A 14,522-nucleotide genomic window follows, 5' to 3' on the forward strand; every position below is an offset into this window, starting at 1 on the left:
TGCAAAGAAATAGGCTTTTGGGATACCAGAAAGCTATCACCTAAGGGCAAAGACAATTTTCTTTTTTTCTTGTTGAAGTATATTTGACAATTAAAAACTGCATATATTTAAGGTGTACAATTTGATATACATTGTGAAATAATCACTACAATAAAGCTAATTAACATTTCTATCACCTCAGATAGCTACCACTTTCTTTTTTCTTTTCTTATTTTTTTATGTGTGTGTGTTGTGAGAACACTTAAGATCTACTTTCTTAGAAAATTCCAAGTTTACAATAAAGTATTGCTAATCATAGTCACATTATTGTACATTAGATCTCAAGAACTTATTTATCTTGCGTAACCGAAACTTTGAACCCCTTAACCAAAGTCTCCCCATTTCTCCCTCCCCCCAGTCCCCGGTAACCACCATTATACTCTCTGCTTCTTTCAACTATTTTAGATTCCACATATAAGTGAGATCATGCAGTATTTCTTTCTGTGTTTGGCTTATTTCACTTAGCATAATGTCTTCTAGATTCATCCAAGTTGTCACAAATGGCAGGATTTCCTTCTTTTTTAAGGATGAATTTCACTGTATGTATGTGTATATATATATACACATATCACATTTTCTTTATCTACTTGTTCATTGAGGGACACTTAGGTTGTTTCCATATCTTAGCTATTGTGAATGATGCTGAGATGAACATGGAAGTATAGATATCCCTTTGAGATCCTGATTCCATTTCCTTTTAATATATACCCAGTAGTGGAATTGCTGGATCATATGGCAGTTCTATTTTTAATTTTTGAGGAAACTTCATACTGTTTTCTATAGTGGCTGTACCAATTACCTTCCCACCAACAGTGTACAAGGATTTCCTTTTATCCACAGCCTCACCAACACTTGTTATCTTTTATCTTTCAGATAATAGCCATTCTAAAAGGTTTGAGGTGATATCTAATGGTGGTTTTGATTTACATTTCCCTGATGGTTACTGGTGTTGAAAACGTTTTCATCTACCTGTGGGCCATTTGTACGTCTTCTTCTGAGAAATGTCTATTCATGTTTTTGCCCATTTTTTCATTAAATTATTTGTTGTTTTGTTTTTGCTATTGAGTTGTATGAATTCTTTATACATTCTGGATATTAACCCCTTATCAGATACATGATTTGCAAATATTTTCTCCCATTCCATAGGTTGCCTTTTCACTCCAATGGTTATTTTCTTTGATGTGCAGAAGCTCTTTAGTTTAATGTAATTCCATTTGTCTATTTTTGCTTTTGTTCCCAGTGTTTTTGGTTTCATATCCAAAATATAATTGCCTAGACCAAAGTCAAGGAGTTTTTCCCTTATATTTTTTTCTAGGAGTTTTATGATTTCAGGTCTTACATTTCAACCTTTAATCCATTTGGAGTTGATTTTTGTATATAGCCTAAGATAAAAATATGTATTCTCCTGCTGTTGATGGAAAGTTCTATATATGTCAGTTAGGCCCATTTGGTCTACAGTGTTGTTCAAGTCACCTGTTTCTTTATTGGTTTTTCTGTCTGGATTTTCTATCCATTTATTATAAGTGGGGGTATTGAATTCCCATACTATTATTTATTGCTGTCAATTTCTGACTTCAAATCTGTCAATATTTGCTTTATATATTTAGGTGCTCTGAGGTTGGATGCATATATATTTATAATTGTTACATCCTCCTGTTGAATTGACTCTTTTATCATTATATAATGATCTTTGTCTCTAGAGACAGTTTTAGACTTAAAGTCTATTTTGTCTAATATAAATATAGCCACTTCTGCTTTCTTATGGTTACCATTTGCATGAAATATCTTTTTCCATCCCTTCACTCTCAGCCTATGTGTGTATTTAATTCTAAAGTGAGTCTCTTGTAGACAGTATATCACTAGATCATGTTTATTTTTCCATTTGGCCATTCTATGCCTTTTGACTGGTAAATCTAATCTATTTACATCTAAGGTATTATTGTTTGTCTTGCAGTTGTTTTGTTCCTCTCTTTCAGCTTCTTTATTGTATTCTTTATTGTACTCTGGAGCTCTCCTAGAACTATTCTCGCTGGCATGTAGTTGTTTATTCATTGTTTTGTTGTTTTTGTGGGAAGGATGAGCTTTAGTTTGCCATCTGGCTGATATCAGGGAAGAGACAATTTTCAATAATTCAGGATTCTATCTGAAAATATTCTCTGAAATGGAAACATTCATTCATGAGGGCTTCACTCTCATGACCTAATCATTTCCCAAAGATCCCACCTCCAAAGATTCTCATATTAGGGATTAGGTTTGAACTATGAATTTTGGGGGGACACATTCAGTCTATAGCACCCTGTAACTTGCTTTGGCAAATAAAATGTGGCAGAGTAACGATGTGCCAGTTCCATCTGCAGGTTTCAAAAGGCTGGGTCCCTTCTAAATCCTCTTTTGGATCCCTGCCATGTCATGAGAACCAGTGTGCTAGAGAATGAGAAAACATGTGGAAGAGACCCCAGATGTCCCAGCTGAGGCCATCCCAGGGCAGCATAGTGCTAGTGACCCCCAAATATGTGAGAGAGCACAGTCAAGAGCAGCACAGCTATGTACCTGATCTACAGCTGATAGCCACCATTAATGGACTCCCTACATCCACACCTGTTGCAATGTGACTTTGCAGTTCTTCCCATTAAAGGGTGGAAGATTTCGCTACACCTTGAATCTGGGATCCATTGTGACTTAGTTTGGCCAACTGAACGTGGCAGAAGTGACAGTGTGCCAGTTCCATCTATCAGCCTCAAGAAGCCTTGCACGCTTCTACTCTCCCTCTTGGAACTCTGCCATGCTATGAGAACATGCTTGGGCTAGTCTAACGGCAGATGAACGGGGGTGGAGATTTTTCATTGCAGATAACTGGGGTTTGATGGAGACTGTCTGGAGCTATACAATTTGTGGCCATTTTAAAGAAATATAAGCTAAAAGAGAAAAAGTGAAGGCTGCTAAATTGGGAGTGAGGCTGGCAATGCTGTAATTTGAACACATGGTGTGGTTTCATAACACATAGCAGGGTATAATAAAGTCAGTAGAAAAGGAAAAAAACTTGGTAGCACAAAAACACAAGTGAAAATTGGATTAATAAGCCCTCATTAACCCAGATAAAAAGAAACAGTGACTTAAAAGAATAATGTGAACTTGTGGTACATTTTGATTCATCATGAAAATGGATAGTAGCCACCATGTTACCCTGTTCTACCCCAAGCACTCATGTGAAATAATTTCCACTCCTAGCATCCTGAGTTTGGTCTCTCAATTTTTCACTAAACAGAAATTGCGGTCCTTAGAGAGTAGCATATTTTAAAATCAGCCTGGAATACCCTGTTCTTGTGAGGAAGCAAGGACACTTTCAAAGATGTCTGAGTTGTGACATAGAAGTCAGTGTAAAATCACTCCCACAAGTCTATGAAAATTTGAACATTAAACAAGTGATTATGGTGCCCTAGAACTGGTGGAATCTATGAAAGGCCAAATGTCCATGATGATGCTCAAGAGCGACAACACAAAGTGAGCAAGAAACAAGTTGTATAAAATGCATATACAATTGCAATCCTCAGACAAACTGTGTATCAGGACCACCTGAGTCTGGATATTAACTCAGATCTCTGGGCTCTCTCACCTACTAGGAACTTGGGGGCAGATATGGCATGAGCACCTGTGGTCGTCCTCACTTTTTACATTGCCAGCGAGGATGGGACCTTTTGGATGCTGAGCTTAGTTCAAAATGGAGGCACATATTTTGGTGAGTTCTTCCTGAATGACCTAAGACCCACATATTAAAAGGTGGTGGTGCAGTGAGTTTAGATGTATCAGGACTGCATCCTGTGGAGACTTTTGCAGGTACATGTTCCCAGGGATCCAAGTACCCAAGAAAAGCTTTGTTAGGATATGAAAAAACTGAGAATTTATACCACACTTTAGGAAAAAAAATACGTGTTTTAGTCACTAAAAATAAGAAACACATGCAAAAAGGGAGAAGACTTGGTGCTAACAAAAGTAACCAGGAAAACACATTGTGTCAATAATTAATGGTAACGTGCTTACGAAATTAAGTAAACTATTAAGTTAAAGTCCTAAAATAGAAACGGCATAGCTAGGCAACTAAAAATATTTTGAAGTCTAGAAAAGGGGCAGTGGTTCATCAAGAATTCAGCTTTGTTGATTCAGCAGAACTCCACCTCACGAGGACAGCATTGCTTGCAGCTGTACTCCCTTCTAGGAACGCTGGGGGCAGAGTGATCTGGAGGAGACGGTAGGGGAAATAAAAAATTAAAGTATGCTAAAGATCTTATCTTTTGGGGTAAAAGCACTATAAATTACTGATTATTTCTTGGCATTGATAAGAAAATATGTTTCCTCAGTGCCTAGACTTCTTGGGCCCCATTCCTAGCTCCATCCTAAGGTAGAAAGGCCACACCAACTGAAATGGAAGCAAAGGCTCTGCTAAGGAATCAGGCCTAGAACAGCTGATAGAAACTTCCAGAGGAGCTCAAGGTCATGGACTAAATGCTGCTATGCCCCAAACAACTCTCAAGGAAATGCGAGATCACCTATCCTCTGCTAGAGAGGATTCAGAAACTGGGAAAAGATTTAAATTGAGGTAATGTTGACCAGCATTGTTATTAAGGAAAAAGTGTAAAGAAACCTTTGGTTTGGGATGAGGGGTTAATATCAATCTCAAAGTTAAATCATTTTAGGACACAGTCAAAATCTCCCTTTTCAATAAACATCAAATGCTTAAAGGCTTTATGGTCAAAAATGAAGTCTGTTCCCACAGTTTTGTGACCAGAATGTTTCTGCTCCCTGAAGATGCAGGTCTACCCTAATGGATAACTATTAGGACAGAAGAATAACTTATCTTCTAAGACAGGTATCTAGACTCTTTGTGGTTGGGTAGGACTCTGAGAAAATATAGAAAAAAAGTAGAGAACAAAATAAATGAAAGTAAAGGAAGGAACAAATGGTGATTTATGAGGGAGTGAGGAAACCAGTCTGACTAGAGTAGATGGTTCACGGGCAAGTAAAGAACAGGAATGGTTATGTAGGGATGGTCATGGAGGACATGGATGTCTGTGTAGAACTTTAGATTTAATTAGGAATTGAGTTATATGAAGAAAAAGATATTTTAAGGAGATAATTTGGTAGCAATAAACAGGATAGATGGGGTAGTAAGGGATTGAGAGGTTGGTGGAAGGATACAAAATCTAGATGATGAGAGCCTGAGTAAGGGGACTGAGACTGGAAAAGAACAAATAAATACTGGACACATTTAAAAGCAGATACTTTTTCTTTATTTTTTTATTACAAAGGTATTATATGCTCACTTTAAAGTTTCAACAACACAAACATATATAAAGCAAAAATATATATATAATATATATCAGTGCAACCATTATTAGAAGTGATATTTCAAACTCCTAACCCACCATAGGACAAAGGAGGACACATACTTTGACAAATCTAGCAAGAAGACAAAAAAATAAAAATAATGGCAGAATTATTAATAAATATTACAGAACTGTAATAAATGTGAACGGTTTAATTACGAAATAAAAGGCAGACATTCTCAGATGGAGCAAAAAAACATCTCATCATGTGCTGTTTTGAAAAGATACACCTAAAACAAAACAACACAGAGAAGTTGAAAATACTAGAATGGATAAAGATACACCAGACAAAATGCTAACAAAAATCAAGCAGAGGTGGCAAAGAAATGCCAAAGCAAAAAGCATTAAGTGAGTCAAAGAAGGAATCCTTATGTTGGGAATTAACACAATCCAATAAGATAATCATGAAACTTAATGCACTAAAGGAGAATTTCAAATATGTAAAGCAAAAAAGGTTAGAAATAGGAGACTGTGATAAAACAACAGTGGAAGAGTTTACATACTTTCATCAGGAAATTTAGATCATGCAGATAAAAAAGGAAAATCTGAATAACAATTAACAAGTTTGATTTAATATATAGAAATATGATATAATATTACCCAACAAAAAGAAAATACACATTTTCTTTACCCATTTAATATTTATAAAAATTTATTATATTAGGCCACAAATATTCCAAAATGTATAATTCATGCAGGAAACATTGTCCATCCATGAGACAGGATAAGTAGTAATAAGGGAAAAAAAGGATAAAAAAACAAAATGTCAACTAAAACCTAACCATGCTGAAACATATAAATACACTTCTAAATAACTCAGATTAAAAAGGAAAACAAAACTAACTACAGATGAGTTGACAAAAGAAGGACTATGATAACACTGCATGTGAAAACTAAGGGATACAGTCAAACATATATTCAGAGGAAAATTTATAATTTAAATGCATTAAATAGAAAATAAGAAAGACTGAAAAATAAACTAAGCATTCACCTAAATAATGTAGAAAGAGATCAAACAGGACCAAAGAATGTAGAAAGAAGGAATTAACAAAAGCAGAAAGTGATATTAAAAAAAAAACAACTTGTTTTTTCTAATAGTTAACTGAAAATAAAATATATAAACCTATGGACAGTCCTATTAAGGAAAAGAATAAAAAAGAGATATAGGTACATATATGCAAAGTAAGACATTACAAACTACTATGTACAACTTTCAATCAATACACTTGAAAATGCAAATGAAATTTTTTACAGCCAAATTGACAAAATTTCCACCCAAGGAGAGTTGGAAATCTTCGATAGACTAATCAACAAAGAAATTGAAAGAGGATTTACATTTCTACCCTCTCCCTCCCCAAACAAGCACCAGGACAAAATGGTTTTATGGGTGTTACCAACTGTTCACAGGAACAGCTTGTGTCTAAGTGACTTAAACTGTAAAACAAGAAAAAAAAATCAAGTTCATTCACAAGGGTAACACAATTGTTATATTAAATCAGGAAAGAACATCACACAAAGGAAAACAGTAAACGAGAGTTTCCCAACAAGCGTGCCTTGGCACATTGGTGTCCTATGGATGGGTTGTATGTGTAATGTGATATTTATTTCCTAAGGCTTTGGGGGCAACCAGGCAGAGCCTGGGAAGCCAGTTGCCTCTGCCCTGAGCAATCTCGTCGATTTACCCCAGTGTGCCATGATATGAAAAAGGTAAGGAGGCACTGCTCTAGACACTGGTTAATATACAGTTTTATATCCTAAATGAAATAACAACATAGCCTAACACCACTACCAAGTCAGTTTTATTCCAAAAATGCAAGAATAGCTGAACTTTAGGAAATCTATTAGTGTAATTAACTACATTAATGGATTAATGAGAATAACCATATTATCATTTTGGCAGATGCCAGAAAAGGTATTTGATAACATTCTGTATCTTTTCTTCACAAAGCTATAAGTCAATCAGGAATCAGGAATAGAAGGGCATTTCCATAACTTGAAAAAGGGTATCTATCAGAAACAATGGCGATCATCATATTTTAGAGTGAAACAAGGAGGAATTTCTATTAAAGTCAAAAACAAGAGAAGGATGCTTGCTCTTTATTAATCTTTAAATCTGCATTGTCCTGGAAGTCATAAGATCTTTACCAATGTGCTAAAAGAAAAGAAATTAGATAAAAACATTTCATTATTTACAACTGACATGATTGTGTATCTGGGAATTCAAGATAATTAACTGGAAAAAAAAAACCAGAGCTAAGAACGGAGTTTAATATGATGCCTGGATACAAGATAAATGCAAAACTCTATATTGTCAAGATGTCAATTCTTGACACATTACACAAAAGATCCAAGGCACTTCCAGGGATTTTATTTTATTTTTTTACAGAAGTTGATGAGTTGATTCTAAAATTCATCTGGAAAAAAAAAATGTACAAGAACAGCCAAGTTGGCTGGCCCCATGGCTTAGCGTTTAAGTGTGCGTGCTCTGCTACTGGTGGCCTGGGCTCGGATCCCGGGCGCGCACCGACGCACCGCTTCTCCGGCCATGCTGAGGCCGCATCCCACGTACAGCAACTAGAAGGATGAGCAACTATGACATACAACTACCTACTGGGGCTTTGGGGAAAAAAAGGAGGAGGATTGGCAATAGATGTTAGTTCAGAGCTGGTCTTCCTCAGCAACAAGAGGAGGATTAGCATGGATGTTAGCTCAGGGCTGATCTTCCTCACAAAAAAAAAAGAAAAAAGAAAAAAAGAATAGCCAAGTAAATTCTGAAAAAAAGAGTAATGAAGGGTTGGCAGCCCCATCAGATTTTAAAACATATTATAATGCTACGGTGATTAAAGCAGTAAGGTACTAGTTCTGTGATAGATAAAAATTGAACAGAAAAGAAATATAAGCATATCTATATAGTTGATGACAAAAAGAATTTCAAATCAGTACATATATAATTCAATACAATAAATAAGTTAGGAAAACTAGCTATCTCTTCTGAAAAAATAAACGTGGGTCCCTACTTTCCACCATACGCACACAAAAAATCAATTCCATATGAATTAAAGCAGTAAGCAATAAAAATATATAAAATATTAGAATAAAATATGGAAGAATATTTTTTATAACCTTAGGATACAGAAGCCTACCTAGGTATGAGACAAAACCAAAAAACTATAAAAGAAAGATCAAAATCTTTGCCTATTTACATAATTAAATCTTTATGGCACATCCCACCATAAACTTTAAAAAAGACAAATGACAGGGGCCTGCCTGGTGGCAGAGTGGTTGGCTTCACATGCTCCACTTCTGTGGCCCGAAGTTCGCAGGTTCGGATCCCAGGCGCAGACCTATGCTACTAGTCAGCCATGCTGTGGCAGCATCCACATACAAAATAGAGGAAGACTGGCACAGATGTTAGCTCAGGGCGAATCTTCCTCAAGCAAAAAAGAGGAAGTTTGGCAACAGATGTTAGCTCAGGGACAATCTTCATCACCAAAAAAAAAAAAAAAAAACCCCACAAATGACAGGCATGTGCAATATATGTCAGACAAAAGGATACCAGCTCTAATATCCAGAGACCTCCTACAAGGAAATCAAATCAACAAGGAAAAAAGACAAATGACTCAACAGAAAAATAGCCAAAGGATATAAACAAGCAATCTCCAACAGAAAAAATACAGATAGCTAATAAATATATTAAAAGGTGCTTAACTTTACTAATGATTAGGGAAAAATAACTTAAAGGAATGAGATTGGATTTTTCATCCAAAATGCTGACAAAAATTAAAAAGAATGATAGTGTCCGCCATGCCAGGAGGGCAATTTAGCTCAAACTTTTTGATCTAGCAGTTTTACTTCTAAGGTACTAGACTATAAAAATACTTCTAAACATGCAAAAAATAGATTTAAAAGAATGCTTTTTATAGCACTATCTGTAATAGTCAAAAACTGTTAACAACCTAAAGATCTATTATGTGGAAAGAGTTGAATAAATTATATAGTATACCCTACTATGGAATTCTACTAGCTGTTACAACAATGACTTGCTATTGAGTGGGGGTGGGGGGTAGCAAGTTGTAGAATAATACGTATAGGATGATTTCATTTTGTAAAACACACCAGAACACATGCACATAAACAGGAAAAGTACTTGGAACATACAAAGCAAACAAATAATCATGGCTGTCTCTGGGCAGTGGGACTGGAAAAAGAATATTTTCACTTGTTACTTTATATACTACTACACTTTTTACATTTATAATAAGCATGTATTACTTTTTTAACAGAAAAAAATAACATAAGTTCACGTTATGACATTTGGGTGAAAAAAATATAAAGAAACAGAAAAAAAGCGATATGAAATCTCACCACACAGAGGCAATTATTATTAACATGTCAACACTTCTTTTCAGTCCCTGTTATGCATTTTTAACATATTTGAGATCTTAGTCTATATAAGAGGGTTTGTTCTGGGCTTGTTTTTCAATCAATATGATATTGTATTTTCCCTATAGAAAATTTAGAGAACAAAGAGCCACAAGAGAATAAAAAGCACATGTATTCCCACCACCCCAAGATAGCTGCTTAAAAGAACATGAAATTTGAGTGCACAGAATTGGATTATGAGTAATCCATGCACACTGCCATAGATCATGCACACTGTCTCATTGATCCATGCATGGCCCTTTATAATTTTATCCATTACCTTATTCTTTAATTTTCATAATACTCATACAATTAAATAGTCAATGATATGCTCTTAATTATATAATGAATACCCACCCACCCATTCACCCACCAAAACTGAGCACCAGAATACTGATAATAACTTCAGTCCACTTTTACAATTCTCTTCTATTCAAACCCCCTTTCCTCAGCCCCCATGACCATTCTCCTGAATTTTTGATTGATATTCCTTTGCTTTTTAATAAAGTATTTTTTATCCTAAATATATATGTATGCCTAAATAATATAGTGTTTAGTTTTACTTGTTTTTGAATAATATAAAAAGAATATTATATGCAGTCTTCTGGGGCTTATCTTAATTTAACATTATAGAAGTAAAATCTACCCATATTATTATGTTTAGATGTAGTGCATTCATTTCACTGCTGTATAATATTCCATTGTGTAAATATACCACAATTTATCCATTTTCATTTTAGGACTTTTACTACTAACATTTTAGAGTATATTCTTCTAGTAATTTTTCTGAGGACATTTATATAGTTTCCTTTCTAGAAAATTTGAATATTATACGTACTTTCATGTGACCTGTTCCTCTCACTAATGAAATCTTGTGAACATATTCCCATTTCAGTAAATAAATTCTTCTGTAGTATAAACTTAAATGGCTGCATAATATTCCATCATATAGTTACAGTATAATTTTATTTAACTACATCCAGTTGTTGGACATCTGGATTGATTATAAGTTTTTGGCTGTGATAAGCATTATGATGTACATATCCTTTGGCTCAGCAACTCTCGTTTTAAGAATTTATCCTAAGTAATATCTGAACAAATTTGCACACAATCATGTACAGGGCCACCGTGTAGGATGATGCAGTTTGTGTTCTGTACAACTTGTGCAACGCATGTGCTCATCATAGCAGTTTTTATAATACAGAAAAATATTGGACAGAACTTAATGCCCACCAATAAGAGATAAAGTAAATAAGTAATGTATTAAACTTATACTATAGATGCACAGTTACTAACATGGAAAGATGTTTACAATTTATTGTTAAGTGGAAAAAATAGGTTAAATGGCAGTATGATTCCATTTTGTAAAAGAAAATAAACATACCTGTGAAAGAATATGGAAGAACACACACCAAAAACTTTACAGTGATTATCTCTGAGTATTGAGTTTATTTGAGATTTTAATTTTTTCACTTTGCTTACTTATATTTTGAAGTATTTTCAACAGTAAAACTTGATTACATGTATAATAAAAAGATAAATAATGAATTTTTATGCACAATTGTTTAAATATTTTCCTGAATATAAAATACTTTCACACTGTAAGAACTTTGGAAGAAAAAGAACATAAAGAAGTAAACAAAAATCACACAGGATCTTACCCACCAAAAGATAATTAGTTCACAATCTCCAGTAAGTTTATGTCTAGTCATTTGTCTCTGATTATATATATTTAAAATAATTGCAATCACATTTTATATAATCTTATATGCTGATTTTTCCCTTAACATTATATAATATGAACATACCATAAATATTTTAATGGAATAATATTCCATCACATGGAAATAGCACATTTACTTAATCATGCCCTTAAAGTTAGACCCTTAAGGTTTTTCTGGTTTTCACTATATCAAATAATTATATGAGGAACATCTTTGTGCATGAACTATCCACATTTTAGATAATTTCCTTGAGTAGATTCATTGAAGTGAAATTACTAAGTCAAAGAGTACCAACATTTTTATATCCCTTGATATATATTGCCAAAACTGTACTTACTATATATTTTAAGGCAGCATAGAGTAGTAGGAAAAAAAAAGAAGTCAAAATATGAGGATCCCATGCCCATCTTTAGTACTTGCTCTTTAACCTCTGATTAGGTAAAATTGATATAAAAACATACATCTTATCTAAGTCACAAGGTTATTTTAATAATCAAATGAGAAAATGGATCCTTCAGTCATCATAAATATTACTTCCTCAGGAATGCTTTCCTTAACTTTCTAGACTCTCATAGCATCCTATACTTACTTTTTCCTTCATAGCCCTACACAGCAACTGATAAATAATTGTTCAATTATTCATACATTGTCTGTTTTCCCCAGATGATTTTAATCTCCATTAAAATATACCTGGCACACAGTTGGCGCTCAATAAATATTTGTTGAATGAATGAATGAATGAAGTGATATCTCACTTTGTAAACTAAATCATTAGACATTTGGAAGGTATTTCTATTATTATTATTATTATTATTCATTTGTATTACCATGTAGATGATTCTAAATCTTTAGAGATTCCTTGCCTAACCATAATTTCATTATGTGGCTGTAATGCTTGTCATGCCAGCCAGAGGCCTGGGTAGCAATGATGCTGGAAGCACCTGGCAGGAGCTGAGACTTGGAGAACCAAGCAGTTCTCTAGGTCAGGATGCTGGGAGTTAAGGAGTTGTAGTTACCATTAGTCGGACACAAGGCAGTGGTCAGGAATCCAGGAGGTCAGTGATATTTGAAGAAGCAGGTGGATCCTGGAGGTCAGAAACAAACTAATGGTAAGTGGTCTAGATAATAAGGTGCAAACTAGAGAATGGTCAGTGATAAGGGATTAAAGTAGATAGGAGCGTTAAATTCCAAGCACCAGTACTCAAAGCGTGGAGCTATGAATATGATTCTAAAGCAAAGGGTACTTGAACTCAGTGCTCCCTTTTATTATTTCTGCCTAAACTGAAAATGGTATCAGGGAGTGTCTGTGCCTAGTTCCATATACATGAGCAAGGGAATGAGAGTAGCTAGCTGAGGAATGAGATCTGTGAATACAAATAGGTTCTGATAGTGACAGGATAAAGTGAGACCATTTGTATATAAGATCTCATAATAGTCTATTCATAAAATGGGAGCAATCAAGCTTCGGATCCTGTAATTCTCATCTTGATTTTCAACAGCAGATGTTATAGCATAGTAGTTAGGATCATGGACTCTGGAAACAGGCTAGCTGGGTTCAAATCCCAGCTCAATCATTTATTAGTTGTCTTTGGACAAGTTACTTCACCTCTGTGTGCCAGTTTCCTCATCTGTAAAACAGGGATGATAGTACCTACCTCAGTGGGTTCTTGTGAAGATTAAATGAGTTGATGCATGCAAGGACCTTAGAACAGTGCCTGGACGTAGCAAATGCTATGTTAAGTGTCATTATTATTATTATTAATTAGTCACAAAAGACCAAAAATTGATGTTATAAAAAATGGATAAATACATTGTATGTTTATGGATAATAAACTTTATCTAAAACAATAAACAGTATCTAATCAGAAATTTTTCTCATTAAAATAAGAATTTCACTTGCACCTAAACATACTTGACTATATAAAAACTATAAGCATTTGCAAAGTATCAAAATTTTATCACAGCAATCCCATCTGTGTGTTTATTCTATACAAGATGTTTTATGAACACTATCTTTAAAAGTTGCAAAGAATAAGTACACATTTCCTAATAGCAAAAAAACACTATTAAGCTGCAGTACAGTTGATCCGTAAGATCTGGTCTACAAGAAGAAATACTCTATTAAATTTTTTGAAGCTACTTCTACTAGAAGCAGGAATATTTGAGTTGCAAGACCTGTCTGTTTAAAGATCTGAACATGGATAGGCTCGGCCTTGGGAAGACTAATTTTGAAAAAGTCTGGACATGGGGAAAGGTCAGAACACCTGGACTGCGGAACATGTTAGAATACCTGGATATCGTAGACACTGGAAGACCTGAATGTTAGAAGACCGGTACACTGGAGACGTTGGAAGACGTGGAATTTGAGCCCGCAGTTGGAAGACTGGGCAGTTGTTGGAAGACGTGGAGACGCTGGAAGACGTGGAGACGCTGGAAGACGCGGAGACGCTGGAAGACGCGGAGATGCTGGAAGATGCAGAGATGCTGGAAGACGTGGAGATTCTGGAAGACGTGGAGATTCTGGAAGACGCGGAGATGCTGGAAGACATGGAGATGCTGGAAGATGAGCAGACACTGGAAGCCCTGGAGATGCTGGAAGACCTGGAGGTGTAGGAAGACACGGGTTTTCTGGAAGACGTGGCTTAGTTGGAAGACGTGGATTTTCTGGAAGACATGGCTTTGCTGGAAGACATGGATTTTCTGGAAGACGTGGCTTAGTTGGAAGATGTGGATTTTCTGGAAGACATAATTCTGTTGGAAGACGTGGGTAGGCTGGAAGACATGACTTTGATGGAAGACACAGCTTTGTTGGAAGACAAGGATTTGCTAGAAGACATGGATTTCCTGGAAGACATGGATTTTCTGGAAGCCACAGATTTAATGGAAGACATGAATTTTCTGGAAGACTTGGATCGGCTGGAAGACCTGGAGGTCACTGGAAGACATGGATTTCCTG

The sequence above is a fragment of the Ceratotherium simum genome, chromosome X (assembly GCF_057802395.1).
Source record: "Ceratotherium simum simum isolate JZ-2026a chromosome X, ASM5780239v1, whole genome shotgun sequence".
Classification (NCBI taxonomy): Eukaryota; Metazoa; Chordata; class Mammalia; order Perissodactyla; family Rhinocerotidae; genus Ceratotherium; species Ceratotherium simum.